This window comes from Odocoileus virginianus, chromosome 3 (genome assembly GCF_023699985.2).
Source record: "Odocoileus virginianus isolate 20LAN1187 ecotype Illinois chromosome 3, Ovbor_1.2, whole genome shotgun sequence".
NCBI lineage: Eukaryota > Metazoa > Chordata > Mammalia > Artiodactyla > Cervidae > Odocoileus > Odocoileus virginianus.
This window is the reverse complement of record NC_069676.1, coordinates 83,453,186-83,481,065: the sequence shown is the minus strand read 5'-3', so window position 1 is coordinate 83,481,065 and position 27,880 is coordinate 83,453,186. Positions and strand designations below refer to the sequence as shown.

General features: G+C 36.2%; 1 long non-coding RNA gene across 4 annotated transcripts in view; it reads left to right on the top strand.

The window, feature by feature from the left end:
• Positions 1-27,880, top strand: part of LOC110130695 (uncharacterized) — an 871,740-nt gene that overhangs the window by 805,566 nt on the left and 38,294 nt on the right. The gene's annotated exons all lie outside the window — the stretch shown is intronic.

The following is a 27,880-nucleotide window of genomic DNA, read 5'->3' as shown; positions in this document are numbered from 1 at the left end:
GACTATTTCATAGGCATAAGGTTTTTTGTTGTTTTTTTTTTCTCCTTACTTTTTAATCCCCTCTCACGTTCCGAGGATGGACCAAGTACTAGACTATGGCCCAGCTGGGGTTGACCATCCCTTAACAAGTGGCGTGCCTCACGGGTAGCACCTGTGTTTCTGGGGAGCCAGGTGGGGTACAGTGATACCAAGACTAGGCAGAAGATCAGTGGGGAAGTGGTTATTCCACCCACACATTCTCACATGCTGCAAAACGCAGCTGGTGATTATTCTCTCAAGAGAAGGCTACTACCATGCATACAAATGAAAGTAAGTTCTCGTGGCTTATTTGGCACGTGTGCCTTACTTACTGACCACCCCCCACACCCCCCCAAGGAAGCAAGGGAAGGAAAATGTCTTCTCCTTTTCTGTGAAACAATCATAAAGTTCCCCAGAAGAGTTAAGGTCAATTATTTTCAAACCTAATACCTGGAGATTTCTTTGGGCTATAAGCACAGTATCCTCTAGAAGATTTTTTTTCTGTATTATCCAATGCTAGTTACAAGTCAAAATGTTAAATGACTATGAACACTTCTGAATTTCATAAATTCATGAACTGATACATTTTCTCACAAATTTTAAACAGATGAGGTTTTAACCGAACAAGCCCTTTCTACCACTTTCCTCTTTGGCTCTGTTATAAGAAATGACTACTGTGGACAGACATTTTGGTGAAAGATGTGTCCTGGTTAGGATGGAGCTTAGCCTAAGAATAACAACACGCTATGCCCCTCATCCCCTTCCACTTCATCCACCACTCCATCCACTACCTGTGACCAAGCAAGAGCCTAAGCACATACCAGGTGAGCCATTTCATCTTTAGAAAAAAATCCACTTAGTCAGTTTTCCTCATAAATCCAATGGAGTTTCATAAAAATTACAGCAAATTGAGGAAAATAGGTTAAGACCTGCAAAAGATTGAAAATTAAATGCTCAAAACAAAACCACATTTTTCTCTTGGCAATCTAGAGTTAATGACATGGGGTCTGGAACGTACGTATTTCTAGGGAGTAGGTCTATAGTCAAAACGCAGGTCAGACAAATTGTGGGCCAGTAGGGTGCCTCCAGACGGCATGGATGCCAGGGTTGAATAAGCACACAGAAAGTTCTAGAAATAAAAAGGCGACCCAGTGACATTACCCATCCTTTTCTTTTTCTTCTTTCTCATTCCTTCGCGCTTCCTCCCTTCTTTCCTTCCCTCCCTCCCTCCCTGGCCTCTGCCCCCTCTCTATGAAGAGAGAATATGAAGCAGTTCCAGATGGTAAGCAAGTGGCCAGACTCAAACAAGTTGCTAAGCTTGCTGGCCGGAGAGAACCTGCTTGGTGGTGACACACAAGTACAGAATCCCCACAGTCCTGCTTCCTGGTGAAGCTGGAGGGAACAAACCGACAATAGAGAAACGAGTACTGTAATTTATCTTGGAGGCCATTTAGGTTGTTTATCCCAAACTACATTTTGATTCCAGTTACAGTTTAATTATGAGTATTTGTTCTCTAACAGAGACTAAACAAAGGGTAACTATTTTCTTTTATCTTTTTCTTTGTTATGAAAATTTCAGTTTCATGTTTGCCTCTCCCCTCTCCTTAAATAGAGTCTCATGCTATGTAAACGCATTTCAGCTCAATTTCTTCCCATTCGGGATGAAGTCTCTAAAACAAACAATAAAAAAAGAGCAGAAGTTTTTACATCTAAGAAACCTGTGACTTAATAAGGCCTGTGTATTTCTTTAAGCTTTCATTGCGTATATTTGACAGGTCTCTTCAGTTTTAAAGAAAATACCGTCAAGTCTCTCTGGGTATCAAACTCACAACAGAAATGTTCAGAGTGAAGGAAACACACTGAGTCTAGATGCTCCTCTCCAGCAAGCCATTTTTGTTTCTTATTATGAAATAGGAAGTGATAAAGATACAGAAAGAACGTGGCTGACACTCAGTCTCTCTGTGTACTGCATATAGCTTTTTTCTCAGGCCAGCAATGATGGATTTGCCTGGTCTCAGAGTCCATCCTCTAGTTACAAAATAGGTTCAATGTCTGGTTTGGCAACTATTCCAATGCTACTTTCAATACACAATTTTTATCAAATATGTTGCTAAGGAGAGTTTTCTTCCATCTAGAATATCCTGCACTGTTCCAGACTGGATTGAAGCTGAAATGAAAATCCACACTGAGTAACTAATAATTTAAAAAATTAAAATATATAAACCAGTGTAACAATGTTTTAAAAACTATTATAGAGGATGCATAATTTTAATATTTAATTCATTTATACTAAATATCATAAGAGTAATATATTTTAATTGTTTTCATCTATTACTTGCATTATTGATCAGGTTTTTTTTTTCTTCAAACATTCTTTACTTGGAGGTCAATTCTTTGTGTTTTGACCATTCTCCTAAACGACCTTATTTCCACTCCAGCATGTGTTTTGGATTCTCTTGCTTTTTATTTTGTCATGAAAGGTTTTCATATTACAGTTCAGATGTATGGCTGCCACATGGTTTCAACAACACTATAAAACATAGTTGATAAAAATTTACTGAACACATAAGAAATCAGCACAGTTTTAGTTCATCAATTATAATCTGCATTTCACTCTAAATATAAAAGTAAATGTAGATTCTATTAAGTTGGTTTTATTTTTCAAAAATTTATCTTTGAACAGAGAAGTGTACTTTTTTAAATACACACATGCTGTATATTCAGTTCTTACTGAGCCAAATTCAGATTCCACTGTCCAGAGTTCACATATTTCACTTGACTCTACAATTTAATAGGTAAGGTTGAGGGATCTGAACTTGCAAAATTCCAGATTTAAATCTCAATTTAGCTATTTACTACCTCTTAGATGTTCAAGCCACTTAGAAGTCTGAGGCTCACTTTTCCAATCCTGAAATAGAGATATTTATCTCATAGGGGAATCATGAGGATTATAAAATATAAATTTATAAACAATATATATATATTAGAAATTAGAAATACTCAGAAAACATAGGGAACATGATAACTGTGGTTATTATTAATTTGAGAGGGTTTCCCTGGTGGCTCAGACAGTAAAGAATCTGCCTGCAATGTGGGAGACCCAGATTCTATCCCTGGGTTGGGAAGATCCCCTGGAGAAGGGACTGGCAATTCACTCCACTATTCTTGCCTAGAGAATTCCATGGACAGAGCTACATACTGTAGTTGGCAGTACAATAAAAAATTTTATTGTATTTTTTAATTCAATAAATTTGAATATTTTAAATAGCATGTTACTTCAATGGATTTATAACTTAGCAAAAAATGTTATTCTATCAAGAAAATGAACATCTTACTTAGGCATTGACTTCTTGAAAACTATATTTAAAGGAAAGTTTTTTTGTTCCATGAGGACAGCTACAAGATTTTAATATAATCATTAAAAGAAGAAACATTCTCACAGTTTCTCAACTTGAAACATTTAAAGTGCCACAGGGAAAACTCTGAAAGGAAGTTACTTTACAGATATTTGTGGGCTCCTGTATCTACATTGGGGACCTCACTGATACTGACTACATATTTTTTTTTAAAAATTGATTTCTTCTATAAGGCCATGTAACTTTTAATTAGAAATATGGTTATATTTTTCCTGAATAAATTTCAGGATAAATCACAGTCTACTTTGAGATTATAGGAAAGGTGAGCAGTAAATCATTTTTCTCAAAGCTTATTTTAAACATATTAATCTGCATTTATATGGTGTATGTGCCACTCCTATGGTCATGAGCTCACACACGTTTAGAATCTGCAATTTCTCTTACTGCAAGGTACCCACAGGGGCAGCGTCACTGATACCAGCATGCCTCCCACTCTAACAGTCAGTGAGTGAGTTAATTTTGTTGTTATTGTTCAGTAGCCAGATCATGTCTGACTCTTTGTGACCCTGTGGACTGCAGCCTGCCAGGCTCCTCTGTCCTCTGCTATCTCCTGGAGTTTGCTCAAACTCACGTCCACTGAGTCAGTGATGCTATCTAACCATCTCATCCTTTGCCACCCCCTTCTCCTCCTGTCCTCAATCTTTCCCAGCATAGGGATCTTTTCTAATGAGTCACCTCTTTTCATCAGGTGGCCAGAGTCTTAGAGCTTCAACATTAGCATCAATGCTTCCAGTGAATATTCAGAGTTGATTTCCTTTAGATTGACTGGTTTGATCTTGCTATCCAAAGGACTCTCAAGGGTCTTCTCCAATACCACAGTTTGAAGGCATCAATTCTTTGGCACTCAACCCTCTTTTTGACAAACTCTCACATCCATATAGGACTACTGGAAAAACTATATAGCTTTAACTATACAGACCTTTGCTGGCAAAGCGATGTCTCTGCTTCTTTATACACTGTCTATGTTTGTCATAGCTTTCCTTCCAAGGAGCAAGTATCCTTAAATTTCATGGTTGCAGTCACCATCCACAGTGATACTGGAGCTCAAGAAAATAAAATGTCACTGCTTCCACTTTTTCCCTATTTGTCATGAAGTGATGGAACCAGATGCCACGATCTTAGTTTTTTGAATTTTGAGTTTCAAGCCAGCTTTTCCACTCTCCTCTTTAACCCTCTTTAGTTCCTCTTTGCTTCCTACCATTAGAATGGTATCATCCGCATATCTGAGGTTGTTGATATTTCTCCCAGCCCTCTTGATTCCAGCTTGTGAGTCATCCACCCCAGTGTTTCACATGATGTACTCAGCATAGATGTTAAATAAGCAGGGTGACAATATACAGCCTTGACTCACTCCTTTCGCAATTTGGAACCAGTCCATTGTTCCATGTCTGTATCTAACTGTTGCTTCTTGACTCACATACAGGTTTCTCAGGAGGCAGGTAAGGAGGTCAGATGGGTCTGTTTAAGAATTTTCCACAGTTTGCTGTAATCCACACAGTCAAAGGCTTTAGCACAGTCAATGAAGCAAAAGTAGATTTTTTTTTTTTGGAACTCCCTTGCTTTCTCCATGAACCAAAAAATGTTGGCAACTTGATCTCTGGTTCCTCTATCTCTTTGAAACCCAGCTTGTATATCTTGGAAGCTCTTGGTTCAAATACTGCTAAAATCTAGCTTGAAGGATTTTGAGCATTACCTTGATAGCATGTGAAATGAATGCAGTTGTACAGTAGTTTGAATATTCTTTGGCACTGGCCTTCTTTGGGATTGGAATGAAAACTTTTTCCAATCCTGTGGCCACTGCTGAGTTTTCCAAATTTGCTGACAAATTGAGTTAATACAGAAGTGAGTTAATACAGAAGGTCAAAAGTCAGAGCAGTCATTGGAAAGAGAATCTCAAAATGTAACTGTAATACAATTAACTCAGACTGTATTTATTTGCTGAAAATACATTTTCTAAAAAGAGAGTTCATTAACTAGACTATCTGGTTCAAAAGTGAGTATCTGGTGACTCTAATCACAACAAACATCTATCCACTGCTAACCAGGAACTAGGCAAGGCACTGGAGAGCCAACAATGAGTAGAATACAGATTTGTGTCCCTAAGGATACCACTCTTTCTTGAGACAGATTATAACAAATATTTGGAACCTGTTGTTACTATAGAGAGTGTACATGGTCCGTGGAGACACAGTTGGAGAGTCTGCATCCCAGCTTTCCTAAACCAGTCTGTGGGAAAATTCTTATAGGATGCGGTACAGTCAGGAGGGACATATGGACAATGAAGGGACAAGGCCACAGCTTGATAATAGAAGAATCATGGTTGCTTCAGTTATGAGCTGCTCTTTAGTTTCTTTGAGAAACAGGGATGAATATCTAAGCAACACTGACTTAAACATGGTGGCTAACTACTACAGCCTACTTGGCTGGGCTTGGTTAAAATGAAAAGGAAAATCCCAAGTGGAAACCAGCTTACCCTTTGTATTCCAAATGGTTTGCTGCTGATCTACCACTGATTTGGAAACAGATTTTTTCAAAGCATGGTGTCTGATTAGTATCTCTTGGTTTATCCTTTGCTTCAAACTAAGAGTTACTGTGACGAGTCCGTATGTTTCTGCTGCTTCTTACTCTTTGTCTTGGTTTATTTAGATAGAAACTCTCTATTTTATAAATGTAATGAATACAAAACTTTTTTTTTCATAAATAAAACTATTACTGAAGGACTCTGTGTAATTTAAAATCTATCTTAATGGGGAAGCATCTGAAACATATTTCTACCCTCCCAAAGAATGATAATGGTTGTAATTTGGCTACATGCAGAACTCATTTTATGCTGCCAAACCCTTGCAGCCTCCTCAAATTGTCAACAGGAAGTGAGAGTTCCTTGATCACAAAACCTTTGGAGTTAGTATTTTGAGAATAGAGTGAATGTGATTTTCTAATGTCTCTTCTCAGAGTTTGGCAACTGGGATGGTGACCAGAGAATTCTTGATGCTGAGCCCTCAGGTCTGGATCATGTTTCCTGTTCATCATTATCCTGTAGCCTGATATCGGTCATTTTCAAGTCCCAATACAAAGAACATCTGTTTGAAACTTTTTTTTTTTTAGCATTGAAGGAAATTTCTTACTGACTGTAGGAGTGGACTTTATTGATAATGTTAATTTTTGTCATTCTTTGGATCATGCTAAATTATTTTTAATATTTTCTTCATGTACTCAGAGTTGCTTTTGATTCAAAACAATAAAATGGTATTGACAATACATCTCAGCAATCAGCCTACTGTAACTGAACAACTAGGTAGATACATAGGGCTTCCCAGGTGGCACTAGTGGCAGAGAACCTGCCTGCCGATGCAGGAGATGCAAGAGACGCAGGTTTGATCCCTAGGTCAGGAAGATCCCCTGGAGAATCCCCTGGCAACCCACTCCAGTATTCTTGCCTGGAGAATTCCATGGACAGAGGAGCCTGGCAAGCTACAGTCAGTCCATAGAATCACAAAGAGTTAGACATGACTGAGTGACTGAACACACACAAGTAGGTACATAAAACTGTATCAGTTTGAATCCTCTGGAAGATATGAAGACAAGATAAGAAGTGCAAGTTATTTATGTCGGAGAGTGTTTTGCCTATGTTCTCCTCTAGGAGTTTGATAGTTTCTGGTCTTACATTTAGATCTTTAATCCATTTTGAGTTTATTTTTGTGTATGGTGTTAGAAAGTGTTCTAGTTTCATTCTTTTACAGGTGGTTGACCAGTTTTCCCAGCACCACTTGTTAAAGAGGTTATCTTTTTTCCATTGTATATCCTTGCCTCCTTTGTCGAAGATAAGGTGACCATAGGTTCGTGGACTTATCTCTGGGCTTTCTATTCTGTTCCATTGATCTATATTTCTGTCTTTGTGCCAGTACCATACTGTCTTGATGACTGTGGCTTTGTAGTAGAGTCTGAAGTCAGGCAGATTGATTCCTCCAGTTCCATTCTTCTTTCTCATGCACCCCAATGTTCATCGCAGCACTGTTTATAATAGCCAGGACATGGAAGCAACCCAGATGCCCATCAGCAGACGAATGGATGAGGAAGCTGTGGTACATATACACCATGGAATATTACTTAGCCATTAAAAAGAATTCATTTGAATCACTTCTAATGAGATGGATGAAACTGGAGCCCATTATACAGAGCGAAGTAAGCCAGAAAGATAAAGACCATTACAGTATACTAACACATATATATGGACTTTAGAAAGATGGTAACGATAACCCTATATGCAAAACAGAAAAAGAGACTCAGATGTATGGAACAGACTTGTGGACTCTGGGAGAAGGCAAGGGTGGGATGTTTCAGGAGAACAGCATTGAAACATGTGTATTATCTAGGGTGAAACGGATAACCAGCTCAGGTTGGGTACATGAGACAAGTGCTCGGGCCTGGTGCACTGGGAAGACCCAGAGGGATCGGGTGGAGAGGGAGGTGGGAGGGGGGACTGGGATGGGGAATACATGTAAATCCATGGCTAATTCATATCAATGTATAACAAAAACTACTGTAATGATGTAAAGTAATTAGCCTCCAACTAATAAAAATTAAAAAAAAAAAAAAAAAAAAAAGAAGTGCAAGTTATTTATGGGGGGACAGGACTGCAAAAGATAAGGGGGAGAGTAAGTAGGTAGGCAGGGAAGTACTTCCATCCTGTAATGGAGGTATGACACCTATGGAAAAAGAGGGGGAAGAAAGAGGCTTGTGTTAAAAGAGCCCCAGATGGCTGTGTAGCTCTTCCAAAGTCTTAGCTAGGTCAAAGGGTAGCCCCAGAGCAAAAATCAATTGCGAGTAGGGGGCTGCATTGGGCAAGCAAGGCTGAAATCTAGTTTCCCTACAGTGTTCTGTTAGTGAATGATAAAGGTTCAGCTAGAGCATGACCTCGGGAAGAAGGCTGAGGCAGCTAGACAGTTAGGTAATTCCTCTCTGCAGGGTGTCTTGAAGGGAGATCTTGAGCAGTGCACATCCGTGGCTGCCACACTGGTCTTCATAATATTTTGCTATCATGGAATTCTTACCAGGAAGGAAAAGATGGGGAGAGGTAAAAAACCAGTACACTGCAACTAATGACAGTGGCACTATTAAAAGACAATAGTCTTTTAATAGTAATTTTGACAAAATGATTACTTAAAGTTAACTAAAGGAAATGAATTTCAAACTCCCACTAAAAGAAAGTCCTACTGAAAGAATGAATTCATATTGATATTTTTCACTTTAAATTTTTATTTTATATCAGAGTATAGTTGATTAACAATGTTATATATTAGCTTCATGGATACAGCAAAGTGATTCAGTTATATACACAGACAAGTATCTACTCTTTTTCAAATTCTTTTCCCATTTAGGTTATTACAGAATATTGAACAGAGTTCCTTATGTGATATAGTATGCCCTTGTGAGTTATCTATTTTAAATACAGAGGTGTGTTTTTTACCTTAAAATATCTTAGAGTCTTTTAATTTTTATAATACTAAAATGAAGTTTGCAAACATATCTAAAGGGATATTTTGTTTGAAATAAAATTTGGATTTTTTCACTAAAAATCCTTTTACTAAACCATTTTTTAACTAAAAATTTTAGTACTTCTTCACTGTACTATAAAGGAGAATAATCTTGCCCTTTGAGACAACATGGATAGACCTTGATGGCATGATGCTCAAGTGTAGTGCTCAGAGAAAGACCAATACTGTATGATCTCACTTATCTATGGAATATAAAAACAAACAAACTCAAAGATACCGAAAACATATTAATGACTGCCAAGAAGCAGGGGATGAGGAATGGGCAAAATGGGTGAAGATGGTTAAAAGGACAAACTTCCAAGTGAAGAATAAATAATTCACAGGAATGTACTGCACAGCATGGTGACTGCGGTTAATTATAAAGTATATGTGAAAGTTGTATGGAGAGTAGATTTTAAAAGTTCTTATCACAAGAAAACACTGTAGCTGTGGGGTGATGGATGTTAACAAGACTTATTTTGCTGATCATTTTACAAAATCTAAAAATATCAATCATGTTGTACATCTGAAGCTAATATAATGTACTGTGTCAATTATATCTTAACAAATTATTGACCAGAGATGTATTAATATGTCTTTTGTTACTCAAACATTATTGACCAGAGATGTTTCAGTATTCACTTACATAGCAAATTGCCTGATGCAAAGAGCTGACTTTCTAGAAAAGACTCTGATGTTTGCAAAGACTGAAGGCTAAAGGAGGAAGGGGCAGGCACAAGATGAGATGGTTAGAGAGCATCACCGACTCAAGGGACATGAATTCGAGCAAGCTCTGGGAGAAAGTGAAGGACTGAGGAAACTAGCATTCTATAGTCCATGGGGTTGCGAAGAGTCAGACATGATTTAGCAACTGAACAACAACAATCAGTGGTCACAAGCATTAGTTTTTGCAAAGAATCCCCCAAAGAAAGAATATGAGTATCATAGCCATGAAAAATGTTTGAACAATATTTAATACCTTGTGTTAGTAGTATGAGAATTACATAAAGGGAAATTAGACATGGAGTTTTACATAAACTATCCTACTTGGAGTCTTCAACTGTACCAAGTGGTACCAGAACATCTCGACAGACGGGGAAAATAAAGAACACATGATCCATCATATACAGTATACAAAGTATGTCATAAAACATGTTTTAGAAGAAAAGTTAATGATGGGAGAATATATCCAAGACAACTATTAAGAGCAGTAAAATATTGAAAACCAATTTGAAAAAATCATTCCTTGCCCATGTATACACCAATATTTTGACAATGTTTACCCCAAGGTATTAGAATTATATTTCTGTTTGCTTGGGTTATGTATTTGCAAGTCTTCTACAAGAAAACATGTATTATTCTTGTCATTTTGAGCAACTACATCTATAAATTTTTAGAGTTAAGTGTAATTACTAGCAGACAGAGTCACACACGCACACACACACAATCATCAATGCTTGCAACACAACATCTGCAAGTCAATAAGAGAAAGATGTGATACACACCTTCTGTGCAACATCTAATTGCATTATATAGTCAAAATTAACAAGTTGAAATATATGTCTGTGTATCTGGTTTGGGTTTGATGAAGCTTCCATCTAAAACTGTAAAGATCCTCAAAAACTTTGCAATTACAATCCAGAACAAAAATATCCAGTTCCACTCAATTCCAACAAATGGCTTTTGCTTTCACGTGTGGTCATATTGTCTCTTCCATCAACTTTTCTTTAATCTCCACTACACTTGCTTTGCTTGTACTTATTTTTGACTTGAACCTTGGACCATTTATCCAATATATATAAAGAAATAAGGTGGAAAATCTAGTAAAAGGACATATAAGGATCGATCGTTACAATAGAAATTGCAGAAATCTTTTTAACTGATAGTGGGTAGAAGATTACACATTTGTATAGGATGTATTGTTCCAGAGAAGATATTATTATAAAGGACAAAAAGCAAAATATTATGCTTTTATGATTGAATATAACTGTCAATAGAGAAGGACGAGTGATCTATGAAACAAAAAAAATGGTTGAGAGCTGGGGTATATATTTAACGTCTCTTTTAGATACTCTTGACAGTGAAAATGAAAGTCACTCAGTCATGTCGGACACTTTGAGACTGTATAGTCCATGGAATTCTCCAGGCCAGAATACTGGAGTGGGTAGCCTTTCCCTTCTCCAGGGGATCTTCCTAACCCAGGGATCAAACCCACGTCTCTTGCATTGCAGGTGGATTCTCTTAGCTTAATATTATTTCAGAGAACAAGTTGGAGTTAGTTTAAGAATATATAAGGGTCAAGTCTGGTGACTGTAACACTGATCACACTGGAGGCAACTAAAATTTGTAGATGTTTTGCAATATGAGAATCAAATTGAGTGGCTGGTGTGGAGTAAGGGGCTTGTGTCTGTGTTGAGATCATCAAGGAATTGGAGTACATAGGTCAACAGAATCTCAATGTAGGTGAAAGTGATTTATTCTGGAAAATAAAGCTTAACAGAATTTATGTTACCAATAAGGAAAGGAATATACCTACTAGAAAATGCATCCACAGACCACCAGCTTGTACCCCTGCCAGTTACCACTGATTTAGGAACAGATGGCATTATGGGTAGAGTCTTCTCTTTAGCACAGAGAATCTTCTATTTAAGAGGTAATATTTTCCCCAAATTTGAGGAGACATAAACTCTTTGAGAGCCAAAAGTAAAAGAAAGTGTAGAAATGTAATAGTATTTATAAGGTCCATTTGCCTCGTCTCTTCCTATAACACAGGTATTTGTAATTAATGCAAATGCACCCAAGGCAGTACATAAAAGAGCAATTAAATTGAAATATTCTGTATGGATAACCACCTCAAAGTAGATCATTAAAGTGATATTTCCTTAAAGTGGGCTAGCCTAAACCAAAACAGTCATATAGAAATATGTGTTTCATAAAAATAAAAAAATGCAAATTTCATGAAATGTGAAATATCTTGAATTCTCTATTCCAATACAACCTTTCACACTGAAAATAACTGCTGTAGTCATATCAATTTTGAAGCTAAATTAAGAACAAATATCAGGAATAGTAAGTGCTTCAGTCTGTCCACTGAAGTTTTCATTTCGTAGCAAGACAAAAATGTTACATTTGGGATTAGAAAATCTTGACATGTGTCTTATCTAAGGAATGGTTTCCATACAATTTTTAGATCAATCAATGGGCCAGACTGTTTAATTACTCTCCATGCTACCTGAGGCCATTACCCCTTCATCCATGGGAGAAACTCTGAACTTTAGAGACTCATATCATAGAGTTATATCCCTTTTCTTCCTCCAGCTTTTCTCTCTGATTTTACCAACTTCTCAGACTTTTCATGTATTTAATATTTCAACCTCTCTACTTCTGCATTGTCTTTCTCACCACTCCTGTCATAATCTGAATAAATTCTGGATTCATCTAGACATGGGCACCAATACACCAGTTTTTCTTTTTTGTTAACCTCCTCAAGTTGAAATCCCTTCATCACCTAGCAGTTCAGCCATCCATTATCAAAGCCACACCTTTGACATAATCATCTTCCAAACTGCTGTACTTCAGAAATACTCAATTTTTATGTCACTTTCTCAGGACGGTATCTGGGATTTAGAAATAAAGAAAGCTTATGAAGAAATCAGATTCATATATGTCTTAACAATCTTAAAAGCTATGAGAAAGAATAAATTACTTACAAAGAAATGACAATTAAACTGACAGCATCAATAGACACCAGAAACAAATGGAACAGTGTTTTCAAAGTGCTAGGGGAAAATGATTGTCAAATTAAACCTCCACGATCAGAATTAATGAGTGAAGGTGAAATAATGATACTTTTAGACACGCAGAGTTATTCTGCTCGTAACTCTCACTAAATGAACTACCATATTACACTGGATTTAAGATGTCATCGATTTTATGATGTACCAGTAAAAGAAAAATGCTGTTAATTAAACTATGATATGCCCTCAATAGTAAAGTGCATCCTAATTACAGAGATGTTAAAAAGATTAAAAAAAAACCTGTATCAGAGAATAAATTAAACGAAGATGAATAGAGGAAATACTTCATCAAGATGGAATGAACGCTGAAAGTAGAAATAAGATTTAAGAAACAATACTGAGCAGATAAACTGACAAGCATATTTGTAAACACAAGTAAAACCTGACAATGGCTAATAATAATAATAAGTAACTCTGTGACTTAAAAACAAGACTGAACTAAAATGCCAGACAACAGTAACATGGAAGAGAGGGAAAAGACCATGTTAATGATTATCTACAATCCTTATATAATTTGGGGAGAGGTTAGCAATACTCGGGCATTGTTAAATATGTTAAACATTTTAATGGTTACCTTTAAGAAAATAGAAAAAATGCTTAACATTCAAATAGGTAAAGTAAAAATGTAGAGATTTTTATTCATATAACAGGATGCAACACTACATTTAGAATAAATACTTTAGACTTATGTCTGTAAATATACATAAATATAAGAAAACTAGTAAATGAAAATAGCAAGGTATAGTGTCATATTGGTAGGATAAATCTAAAATAATTCAAATTATATATATAAAACCTATATGTGCATGTCTGTGTGTTATACATGTGGTATGCGTGTGTTACACATAGGAAAACATTGAATGGAAAGACATTCACCAAATCTGTGATTGTCATGGCCTTTGAAGAGGGAGGGAGAAGAAAAAACACTGGGATTGGGAACAGAGAGGACTGAACTTTATCTGTAATGTCCTATTTCTATTATTTTAGAGAATTTTGATGAGAAATTCATAGAATAGTGGTATTAAGTTTCAGTTGCTGAGACCAGAGTTTGCTACCTTTTTTCCATAATCTTTCATATTTTGAACTTCTAAACATAACAACAATTTAAAAAAAAATCATCTTCCTCTTCCTGTATATTTACCCAAGCCAGGAAAATAGACAACTGCTCTTTTTCGAGCCAATCAATCCCAATGCCTCCTATTCTAGCCCTTCGGTATCTCTTGATGTCATTTGATTTTTCTCTTTGCCTTCAGTCTTGCTTCTCTTCCTACCTGCAAGCTATTTTCCAAACTGCAGGAGGAATGACCTTTTAAATGGAAAAATATCTGGCATGGAACTCCTCTACTTAAACTTTTTCAACATGCTTCAGACTCCTTAGCAAAACATGTAAGGCCTTACCTAATCCATCTTTGACCACTTCTTTAAGATCATGTCTCTTCCCTCTATACTCCAGACTCCAGCCAACCTCAGTGAGAGTTGACTCTTGGGAAGGTGTGGCTTCCTAAGCCTACAGTCCAGCCCCACTCCTACCCTCTTCTCATCTGCCCGCTGGACCAGCACCGCAACTGATCATGAAAGAATAGATTAGACTCAGATGTCACCTCCCAGAAAAGCATCCTTTTCCCGCTCAAGGCTGTCTTCACTGCAGTTTGTATGAGCCCCCGCTTCTTCCAACAGCCCATCAAAGTTAAACTGCATTATTTTCGAACTTCTCTGACTCTGAACTTCTTGAGGAAAGCATCTCCATAATCACTGTAACTAGCAACACAGCTACCATTTAGTGATGGCTGAATATCACCAAGGCCCCGGTGCTGTGCTGGATGACTTGCCTGCGTGTCCAACAACTTGTCAGAAGAAAATTAGCTTTCCATGTCAGCAGATAAATGCTTGGAGGGCAGGTGTGCAGTCCGAATGCGCTCCACTCTCTTTGAGCACCTTGGCTACTAAGGATGAAGCTCAACTTCAACTTCAGATGTTTCAGCTCAAGAGGGTTCATCATTAACCACCATCTCCTACCACTGGTTCCCAAATCCTGTACAACAGCACCTCATACACAGCAGGGGCTCAATGAACATATTTAAAAGAAGGAAATAGGAGGTGAGGGAAGGAGAGAAAGGCCAAGGGGGAGAAGGAAGCATGCTAGGAGCAGGGAGGGTGGAAGGAAAGAAAGCTGAGTTATGATGTAATCACAGTACACTAGCATGAAACTATCTTCACCACCATTACTGCAACTATGAGAGACTGGGAATGCATTTCCTTAATCAAGTAAATGGAACAAAATTATGGTAAGTGTCAATCTATAAGTGTGTAAAGAGTTGGGGACTGTATCATTCTTACATTTTTTGGAAAGAATATACCGAGAACCAGCTAAGATATCTGCCATCTTTAATGAATTAGTTTGATGATTGTAGTTTCTTCTGGTATGAAGGAATCTGGCTAGATAGTCTGTAGTTTCACCTGCCAGGAATACTTAGTTTTCCTAAAAGGTTTTAGTCTTATAAAAATGAAAGAAAAAAAAAGGAGGGACTAAAGTAAGTTGATAACTTATATAAGATTATGAAGATCCAAATATAAATTCCTAGTGGTTTACCATTATGGAAATAACAATTGCATTGAAATATAAGTGAATGAATTTGCCTGGAACATTATATATATAACTTACTTGGCTGTTGTGATTATTCTTATATGTGGGTTCTGACTATTTGCTGAGTCAAGAGAGAAACAGAGTCTTTTAAAAGTATTTTTAAGATTAGATAACTAGTGAAAAGCCCAAAGTACACATTGGCTTTTTTGTTCAGTGGAATATTTGATGTTGGTAACTGACTTTTTTTTTTTTTTTTTTTTTTTTTGGTAACTGACTTTTAAAGAATAATACGGGGTTCTCTCCTTGAAAGCAATCTAACAGTTGGCTCAGTTGCAAATAAAGAAAATAGCTCTCATCTTAACCCTCTCCTTTCAAATCTTCAGCATAACAAGCATTTCTTATTCCTTGATCTGGGTTTTAAATGTGATTGGCATGGTATATGGATAAAAGAATAAGTAAGGAAAACTCTAGGAGGAAATTAGAAATAATAAATCCTGAGATTTTTCATCCTCCATTACCTATTTGGGGCCATAATATTTCTGAGTGGTGACAAAAACTCAAACTTGGATGCTTTTCATTTATATCCCACTGATCATTTATGGACTTCCATAGGAGAGAAGGAGCTGATAAAATGAAAATACTGTCTAAATATATATTGATATAATAATAGCAAATGCCAACACACAAGCAAATTTCCACTTTTTTACCCTATATAGGTGTAATTATTTGACAAATAATTCATTATTTTCATATGTAAAAAATGGTATCAATTAGTAAAGAGTATGAACTTTATTTTAATGGCAGTCTAATAAAATTCTGCTTCATAAGGATAACAGCTGAATTGTAGTTATGTTGTACATTGGTAAATGAAACAAGTATCCTATTTGGTGTCCACCCTCTGGTTTCATTCAGACCAAAACTACTTAGTGTTCAAGTGATTTATAGCAATATAGGAACAAGAAAAACAACTGTGAATCACATTATTAAAATTTTAATCTTTTAAAATTACTTTTCAATCTCTTCTTTTAACAAAAAGAGAGAAGAGTTAAGGTTCAGAAACTTTGGCAAACAATAGTAGCTTGCTAGAATTAAATAATAATATTTGCCTTTGATAGTATTTACTTTTATTTTTCTCCTGTTTATTTCAGAGATTCTAGTTTTTCATTTAGAGTAGTTACATATATTTTCTTATAAATAAGTTCACTTAAGTAAAAAAGGCAAGTCAATTTAAAGAAAAATATTGGGGATCATTGTACAACCTCTATTTTTGATGAGGCAAAAGTCACAAGTATGATAGAAGGATGCCTGAAATCTGGCACAATAATGTTGTGTTAAGTAACCACACAGCACTGATTGACAGACTAAATTCCTTCTATATCAGGAAATGGAAGTGAGAATTATCCTCCAAATGATACCCTGAACATGTGAGTCTCATTATCCTGTGTAGTTTTGTGCAGGGGTGCGTGAGTGTGTGTGTGTTGTGTGTGTGTGTGTGTGTGTGTGTGTGTGTGTGTGTGTGTGTGTGTGTCTAATGTTGGGCAATTTCTTCAGTTTGATGGCCCCTTTGCCTTACATTCACTGAGCAGTAGAAAGTTTGTGCTACTACATTACCAGAAAGATGAGTATAAACACCTTCAGAGTACATGTGCAAAACCCATGGACAGATTCAGATTAAGCGCCTAAAGGGAAAATTTACAATGGTCGTAAGAATCCCTTCTCTTCCATTTGAAAAGAGACTCTGGTACACAGTTTGTTCTTTCATTGCTTTCTGGTTCCATTTAAAGGGTCCACATGTTTTTTGGAAACTGAAACTCAGAGTAAGGTCAAACGGCATGCTGTAATTAGGGTGCTCATCTTTAGGAATAGAAAAGGATGTGTGTAAGTCTTGAAAACCATTATGAACGATGAGGGAACCACAAGACCATTAAACTGGTTGTTACTGTAACCTTTGGACTGAACAATTCATAACAGCCCCAGTTCAGAACCGTAGCAAAATTCAGAATTATTCAAGCTCTCTACATAACAGGAACTTAGCTTTCTCCAATGATAAACAGACACACATGAAGGAAAATTCCACTGACCTTCTCTTCACCTCTGCCTCAGAGGCCTAATTGCCTTAAGAAATAGTGTCAAAACAGAACACATACCTTCAGTCTCTGCAGTTTGGAAGAACAGGGAGGTGAATATTTTGCTTTTAAGTAAAATGGAATTTGATAAAAGTTAAGCTGTTGCATAATGATGAGCTAAATATTATAAAGGCTTAAAAGGATGAATTAACATCTGTCTACATGCAGAAAAATGAAACAAAATAAAAGCCTTCGGACAACAAATATAGCTATCTTGGTTCATTATGACTCTGGTCAAGATAATCACTTTAGTAGTAGTGAGATATACTGATGTGTGTGTGTGTGTGTGTAGAGAGAAAGAGAGAGAGAGATAGTTTTAGCTTGTAGGAATGTTGGAAAATAAACTTATTTTACTCTAAGAACTCCAGCAACATCTAATAAAAAGTTAAATAGCAGATACCATCTAACCCAGTGATCTCACTTTAATAATTTACATCTAATCAAATGTTGAACAATATATGTACAAGGGTGTTCATTAGAGCATTGTCATAACAATGGCAACAACAACAACAACAAATCTGGGAACAATTAGATATCTATCAATGACAGAGTGGATAAACAACCTATGGTATAGCCATTTCTCAAATCCTATGCAACTGTAAATACTAGCAAACAAAATAAATAACAGGTAAATATATATGTAAGCACAAAGAAAATTTTCCATGGTATTCTATATCAATGATTACGAATGTGTTTTAAAATAAGCCAACAAAATATATTTATACATACATATTCACACATATATATCTATGTCTTTGTTTCTATGTACTGCTTATATTTTATAAATATTAAATCATCTGAAATGTTGTCCACCAAACAGTTAGCATCAGTGAGGGGCTACTCCCATAGCTTCATGGACAGTACTGTCTATGGGACAGTGACTGCAGGGCCGAGGAATAGTGTGTAGTTCTTAGGAAATACTAGTGTGAACTCCTAGACAGAACTAGGTAAGACTCTTGACAGAGGCTGGAAATCCTATATCAGCAAAGGAGGGGGCAAACACCCATGATTTGTGAGTTACTTAAATGTGCCTGTTAGGAAATCAACCCTGAATATACACTGGAAGGACTGATGCTCAAGCTTAAGTTCCAATCCTTAGGCCACTTGATGCAAAGAGCCAACTCACTGGAAAAGATCCTGTTGCTGGGAAAGATTGAGGGCAGGAGAAGAGGGTGACAGAAGATGAGAATGGTTGGATGGCATCACCAATTCAGTGGATCTGAGATTGAGCAAACTCCAGAGACAGTGAAGGGCACGGAACCCTGGCATGCTGCAATCCATTGGGGTGCAGAGTCAGACATGATTTAGCGACTAAACAGCATGAATTGTATAAATCCTACTAACTGTTGAGTTTTTTTTTTTTTTTCAATTTTCCTCTAGTGTTTGATAACAAGTAATAAAAAAAACTGGATGAAAACGTCTGTGCAAGAATTAAGCGTGAGGAGGCACATTCACCCAATGGACACTCTAGTGTTAATACTAATGCTAATAACAGGCATTTATAGAGGGCTTTAAGATTTAAAAAACGTGTTCACATAACAGTGTTTTGTTCACAGGCAGTCCTGAATTTAAATAACGCATCTACTTTGTTATGGTTACACCATGTTAGATACATTCATTATGAATAGAAAATATATAGAAAGAAAAGAAGAAATTCATTCAATAACTTTGATTTTGTTGTCAGTTGAAATGAATTATTCAAAATACTGCATTATGGGTTAAACTGAGGAACAAACATTATAGGCATACATTAAGATTTAAAACAAGAAAACCAGATAAATGTGACACTGTGACTTTGTCACGAAGGTGATTCTGAAAATTACAAAGCATGGTCACACAAAACTCCTCTGATAAAAACCACAACAGATTTTTCTTTCAAATATCCATAAATCTGAATTATACTGTTTTAAAGAACAAAAGTGTCATTCCAAATGTAAATCAAGATATTTTGTTTTCGTAGTTTTAACTCTACATTATAGAGAATGTGGCCTCCATTCTGAGAAAGTGGTAAATGAAGACCCAGCAAAGTCTTTGAATTAATTTTCATGTTTGAATCAGATATTTGAAGACATGAGACCTAATAAAGGAGGAAGTAGAAGGAAAGAGGAAGAGGAAAATAGGTGGGAGGTTGTTTTCAAGAATATCAAAGAACCATTTCAGTGTCTATTGTAAATGTTTATTTAAAATTGAAAGTGGTATAGAGAGGTACAGAGAGGAAGTTTATAAAGAATTCAGGGGAAAGAACTGCTTCAACCCATAAGTTTCCTTAGTCTACCAAATAGAAGTTATTTTCTTCTTTGTTTGCATACAATGTTATTTTAGAAATTCCATATCCTTTTTTTAAAAACAAGAATTAAAAGCAACATAATTTAGAAACGACTGACTTCTTAAATTTCTTCTAATCCATAGAAATTCTCTTTAGGTGAAAAGACCATAACTACTGTCCATTCAATACCTGTTTCTTAAGGAAAGGAGCAGTAATAACAACAAATAAAATTGATTGTCAATTTTATTAGAATGCTCCAGCAAAATGAGCTTCGTCCCTATATAGGTTAACATCAAATGAGCTGACAAATTAAGTAAATGCTAGAAACAAAACTAAGTAGTTATTCTACCAAAGAACCAGAATCAAAGAAATAATTAAATTAGTAGAAATTTCACTCAAACCAATTGATTCTCTAGTTTTATTTAAATGACCTGGTAATAATCTTGGTTCACTCTAAAAAGAACACATTTTACCCTAGGCAGAATTAGAGAATAAAAAGTTTAAAAAGAAATCCTCAGAGGCAAAAATAGTTCAAACTGGCCAAATCTTCTTTAAAGTGAATTTCTGGAGGGTGTTTAAATTATTTTGCAGATTAGTAGTAAAACAGTATAGTAAATATTATTACAAATACCCCTTCAGTATTTAGAAATATTTTTCTAAATAATTTCCTTGTAAAAGAAGTTTGGTCAAGATCTCTTAATTTTGTGATTAAATGTCTTACCAAATGTGGCTTTTTTTTTCCAAATGTAAACACAGTCACTTGCATTGGTATTTAATGGACTCACTGACAACTTACTACATAATCCAAAACTCAGCTACAATGCCTTCTAAGTATTTCTACCAAGGGAATCATTTTTGTTTCAATTCTCATTCAACATCTTTAATGTGTGTATATGTGTTAGGTCACGCAGTCATATCTGACTCTTTGAGACTCCGTGGACTGTGGCCTGCCAAGCTCCTCAGACCATGGAATTCTCCAGGCAAGAATACTGGAGTGGGCTGCCATTTCCTTCTCCAGGGGATCTTCCCAACCCAGGAGTCAAAGTCAGGTCTCTAGGACTGCAGGCAGATTCTTTACCATCTGAGGCACCTGGGAAGCCCCAACATCTTCAATATCTGCTATTTAAATACAGAGTAATCGAAAACCTTTTTTCTTCCTGTGTTTTTTGTTTTTGTTTTGTTTTGTTTTGTTTTAGTTTCATATAAGTAAGTATTCAAATAGGTAAATTCGGTGTCTGCTTTGTAAAGTGAATATACACACGAACAACCAAAGATCAGAAAGAGAAATTAAGGAAACAATTCCATTTGTCACTGCATCAAAAAGAATAAGATACTTAGGAATAAACTTACCTATGGGGCTTCCTGGGTGCCTCAGAGGTAAAGAATCCGCCTGTGATGCAGAAGACAGGAGATGGCGCAGGTTTGATCCCTGGGTTGGGAAGATCCCCTGGAGAAGGGAATGGCAACCCACTCCAGTATTCTTGCCTGGAGAATCCCATGGACAGAGGAGCCTGGCAGACTACAGTCCATAGGGTTGTACAGAATTGGACACCACTGAAGTGACTGACCACACACCAACCTACCTAAGGAGGCAAAAGACCTATTCCCAGAAAACTATAAGATATCGGTCAACTAAATCAAGGATTTTCAGAAACAGCGAGACATATCATGTTCTTGGATTGGAAGAACCAATACTGTCAAAATGACTATACTACCAAAAATAACCTACAGATTCAATACAATCCCTGCCAACTTACCAAGAGCATTTTTTCATAGAATTAGAACAAAAATTTTTAGTTTGTATGGAAACAAAAAAGACCTTGAATAGCCAAAGTAATCTTGAGAAAGAAAAATTAAGCTGGGGAAATCAGGCTCCCTGACTTCAGATTACAGTACAAAGCTCAGCAATAAAAATAGTATGGTACTAGCACAAAACAGAAATATAGATCAATGAACTGTATAGAATGTCCAGAGAGAAACCCAAGCTTCTATTGTCACCTAATGTATGACAAAGGAGACCAGAATATACAATATAAAATAGACAGTCTCTACAATAAGTGGTGCTGGGAAAACTGAACAGCTACAGGTAAAAAAAATGAAATTAGAACATTCCCTAACAGCCTACATGAAACTAAACTTGAAATGGATTAAAAGCCTAAATATAAGATAGGATACTATAAAACTTAGAGAAAAACATAGGCAGAACACGCTGACATAAGTCACAGGAAGATATTTTTTAATCCACTTCCTAGAATAATGAAAATAAAAACTAAACAAATGGGCCCTAATTATACTTAAAAGCTTTTGCACAACAAAGGAAACTGTAAACAAAATGAAAATATAAGCTTCAGAATGGGAGCCAATGTTTGCCAACGCCACAATCAGCAAGGGGTTAATCTCCAAAATATACAAACAGCTTATGCAGCTCAATATCAATAAAACAAAGAACTCAATCAAAAAATGGGTGGAAGATCTGAACAGACATTTCTCCAAAGAAGACATATAGATGGACAAGAGGCACATGGGGTGTTGAGAAAAGGGAGCCCTCACACTGTCGGTGTGAATGTAAATTTGTACAGCCACTAAGAACAGTGTGCAGGTTCCCTCACAAACTGAAAATTGAGCTGCCATATGCTCCAGCAATCACACTCCTGGGAATATAAGTGGAGAAAATCGTAATTTGAAGAGATACATGTACCCTGCTGTTCACTGCAGCACTATGTACAAGAGCAGAGACATGGAAGAAACCTAAATGGAATGGATAAAGAAGATGTGGATCACACACATGCAATGGAACATTATTCAGCCACAAAAAGAACAAAATAATGCCTCTGCAGTGACATGAATGGACCTAGAGATTCTGATCCTGAGTTAAGTGAGCCAGATGATAAAGACAAATATTGTATGATATCACATGTGGAATCTAACCAAAAAAAAACTGGTACAAATGAATCTATTTACAAAACAGAAAATGAATCGCAGATGTAGAAAACAAACCTATGATTACCAAGAGGGAACAGTATGAGCAGGGACAAATTGGGAGACTAGCATTAACATCTACACACCACTATATATAAAAATAATTAACAAGAACCTGCTGAATAGCACAGAGAACTCTACTCAGTACTCTGAAATGACTTTTTTCAGAACAAAATCTAAAAAAGACTGGATATATGTATTTATATGTGTGTGTGTGTGTGTGTATGATTCACTTTGCTGTACAACAGAAACTAACACAACATTGTAAATCAACTCTACTCAAGTAAAAATTAATTTAAAAAATAAAGTGAATAACATCTTATCTGGGATTCCTGGAAATTGATATTGTCTCGTATATCTCTTTGATAACACTAGCTGATGGAGATAGTGTTTAATAGATTTGTCTAAACAGGAAAAATGCTTGCAAGGCTTAAAAGTATCACCACATTTTGCTATCTTTACTATATCAACTAATTATTTTGAACAAGTCCTCAAAGAGCACCTCTTACCTTTTATAAATAGTCTAGGTGCAAGGAAATCATATGCAAGGAAGGGATATAAGACATAGCCTATGCTCTTAAGAGACACACAGACTAGATTGATGAAAGTGAAAGTCGCTCAAGTCCAACTCTTTGCGACCCGATGGACAACACAGTCCATGGAATTCTCCAGGCCAGAAAACTGCAGTGGGCAGCCTTTCCCTTCTCCAAGGCATCTTCCCAACTCAGGGATCGAACCCAGGTCTCCCACATTACAGATGGATTCTTTACCAAGTGAGCTATCAGGGAAGCCTCTACACTGATACAGAGCATACAATATACTATGTAGTGATGACATGGAATATAGTACAAATAAGTGGTATGACATGGACAAGAACACAACATGATTGGTGCCCTCAGGAGGACCATTTTATGCTGATGTGAGATGCAGAAAATTATCCTGGGGGAGGTTTTTTTCTTTAAAAAAAAATGAAATCTAAACTGAATCTTGAAGATGAAGTTGAAGAAAGTCAGGTAGACATGTTAAAGATGCTTTTCAAGGGTTAGAGGTGTGGAACTGTAAGATACATTTGGAGGATGACTAATCATTTTATTCTCTTGGTGGGGATAATTTATATTTAGAAGCTGCTGCTGGTAAGAATAAATAGATAACAAAGGTCAGATTAAGAAGCCATCTCTGGTGAGCTATGAACATTTTACCCTGAAGGTTATGGAGAGCCTTTAAATGGGGGTGACATGACTAGATGTGCATTTTGGGGACTACCCTACTACAGGAGTATAGAATATGGTACCTAAGTATGTGATGAGCAGAAGAAAAATTAGCCAGGGATTTCTTCTCAATAATTTAGATGTGGAGGAGACTACTGACATTGAGAGAAGAACAGGAAATAGATATGAGATGTTTAAGTAGGCCATGCACCGAGACTTAATAATGAATTAGAGATTGAGAAAAAGCTAGACAAAGAGGGGATGTGGGTTACAAGAAGGTTTCTCACTTAGGAGACTGGATTCCAGGGCCACTGATTTGCATTATGTAAAATCACTACTTTTTTTTCTTGAAAGTTATCCCTTCATCCGTTTATTCCTTTGATATCACACTCCCCTCACCCTTCTCAGTGAATAGCTGGACAGATGAATTGCCAGGAGCTACTCTACTTGATGGCAGCTAACTACATATTTTCCACTAATACTTCACTGGTTATTACCTTGAGGAACTTTTCATTTACCTGCCACTCTTAAATGCACCAAAGAGTTTCTCGTGATAGAAAAGCCAAACAGTGACAAACTGCATTATGCGGACCCATAATAGTGGAAAGATAAGACATAATAATTGATAGAAACATTGAGATATTAAAATATGTTGTACAGATTCTTCTGGAAATTCCACTGAAGGAGATATCCAGATAACAGACTAAACTTTTCTTCACCCAGAAAACTATAAATTTAGGACACATGTTGAGTATGGATAAGACACATATCTCTGATACACTTGATGAATGTTGACTATTTCATACATATTTCAGTTCTCTGAGAATGTGTACTAATAATGGAAAGAATATTATTCCTGATGCAAATATGGAAGGACAATATTTTCTCAATATAATTTCACCTGATTTTTTTATTAAATTATTTTACCTAACAGTATCTTAGAGTATAAACTGTATTATATGATCATGTTATATTAACTTAGCTCAGTTGGTTAGCATATGGGTATTGTAGTGGAAGTTGATAATTTCTTGATTTATTCATCCTGCCCGTCTTTCCTTTTGTTACAGACCCTCCCTGCATGGTTACCCAGTTATGTTCTCCATTGCCCAGCATCCCGTCGAGCTATTTGTACCTTATAATAAAAAGTTGTTTCTAGTGGGATATGAGGAGATACATGTACAACTTTCAGGTCTTGTCCTTAATTTGTCTGAGTCACCTCTTTTTCTCTTCCCATTGATTGGCAAAAGGCAAGAGAAGGAAATTTTCTTGGACCCAGAGACAGAAGCCACATGACAAAGACACCAGTGTCAACCCATCAGTGTGAATGCTGGACTATCACACTGAGGCTTCCCACACTGGGCATTGGCTCCTGCAGCATTATATAAGAGAAAGAAATTTACAGCTACCAAGGGTATTTTTCTTTTTGTCTCTGTTACAGAAGCTTAATCTATATCTAGATACAACTAGTGATGATGACAAGAGTTTTCAGCCCCAGTGTAACACAGTCAATGGTCTTCACACAGGAGCAACTATCTCAAACACATGCAAGTAAGAAACATGCTTTACAAAGGAACTGGGCCGGGTTGGAGACAGAGAGATGAGGATCATGCAGATAGATCATAGCAAAATAATTATCAGGGCTGGAAAACAATGATTGAACCATATGAACTGTTCTTGTTCTCACTCTCCCCCACCCTGCATTCCCAAACTTTCCCAAACTAAGTCCAAGCTCAACATTTAGGAAACTTGAGTATGTGGGAGATGGACCATCAGAATAGCATTCTATCTGGAGCCTGAGGCTGGTTTAGGACGCTTAGCTACAGTGATAATAACCCATAGGGTTATGACTGCTGAACCGCTGTGTGCATCTGTATTAAAAAAAAACAAAAAAACACCGAATTGACCTGACTTCCTTGCACTGAGTAAAACCTACAAACAAGGACACAGCTGGTCAGGGATGTGGTCATTTGGACTTTCCATTACAAAAAAGAAAAAGAAAAAAATCCTCGCTCATTTTCACTTCTTGCCTCCCACAAACTACATTTGGATTTTACACCTTAGACTATGACATCTTACTTCTAAAAACTAAAATGTAAAGGTTTGGGCGGTATTATTCATCAGCTTGTTTAAAAATGCATTTGAATTCATATTTATAGCATCATGCAAATATAAATATCATGAGGCAAGAATAAACACTGTGCCTTAAAGTGTTTCATTCCAAGAGTCTGTGGAAACCTTTAGAAGTGGGCAGTAAAAAAATCACACTGCCTCATTTTATTTATGATCTACCCTTGAGGAGTGGGCAGACCAGAAAATTTGTGCATTTCTTCAGAAGTCAGCTTCATCTGGGAATAGGACAAGGTGTGAAACTGAGAGCAAAGTCTCAAAGTAATGAGGCTGACAGTGGAATGTGAATTAATGTAACGTAGATTATATTTTTCCCTTGGTTCACAGAGACTTCAGAGCTACCAAAAAACTCATCAGAGAATACCCTCCAAAAATACAGTTGATCTTGAATTCATGATATTTCAAAATTAATTACCATGATTTCAAGATGCTATGTGGGTTACAAATGCCCATATTAGTCTTTTAACAACAAACTATAGAGCCAGTAGAGGTTAACTGAGATCCCAATAATTTAGACCCTGATGTGTTCAACATTTCTGCAAAACTTAAATGGAAATGTGTGCCTTAAGAACTTAACATTGACCTTAACAGAGAAACTGTAGTTGAATATAATTGAACAAAGCATGCAAAGTAAATTATACGACTTAAAAAGCAGAATGAGTTAATACATCTAGGTAATTTATCACTGGTTTTACTGGGATTAAAAAAAGTCTGAGAAAGAATATGACTATTTTCAGAGGGGAAGAAAGAAGTACTTGTTAACTCTTTAAAGAGACTTGCCTATTGGAGACATCTATCAATTTCAAATAAATATACTTATCGGCATAAAGAAAATATTCTTGTACCACTTAATAAGATTTATTTGAAAGGAATTTCTTTAGTTTTTCCATCATTTTTTTTTTCATTATTCCATACTGGAATGGCTCTTTAAAAAATTGTTGAGTGATTTACTTAAAATCCAGAATTTTACTAAAGTTGGAATTTTAAAATTTACTTTCCCATCCCCCCTTTTTTTCTGCAGTACAAATGGGATGGTAGAATAAGAAGGGAAATACAGATAACTGTTTTGAGAAAATATCTTTTGAAACTCTTGTCAGAACAAACATCCTTATTCAGGGACACAAATGAGATTATAGGGAAAGGGTTGTAGGACAAAACATAGAAAGTAGTAGTAGATGAAGTTACACTATTCCAAATGACTGCTTAGTTCTGAGAAACTGGTTTGGTTTGGTTTGATGTAAATGGAGCTTAATGGATGATAAATAAACCTATTTGGCTAGAAGAACAGATAGCAAAATAAATTAATACATTCAGAGACTGAGTGATAAAAACTCTTTCTTCCTTGATAGTACATTTTTTCCCAAAGAATCTAAGAATATTTATAATGATCACATTTACTTGGAAACCCTTCATCTGGATGGTAGGAACTCAGCCTGAATTAAGTATACGTCATTTATGTCTCATAATTTTAGCCAAGTTAATATTTTCATATATTTCATATATCTCATTCTTTGTCGGCAAAAAACAAAAAACAGAAAAGGAATAAGTAAAATATAATGTATATTTATCATAAGCTGATATAGGAAAATTTGCTGCTATTTGGGTTTTTTAAGAAACCTGCAGATGCATCAGTATCAAATTCAAGATTAATATAGTCTTGAAACTTACTAAAGGACACATAATTCATTTGGTCTAGTAAGCTAGGGATGAAAACAGCTAGGGAAGGCCCCCATGTTTTCTTAGTAAAATAAATGTTTTAACATGGCTCCAGAATTTTCCCTACCTGATAAATTAGCACAATGTATAATATGGATAAAAACTGAGA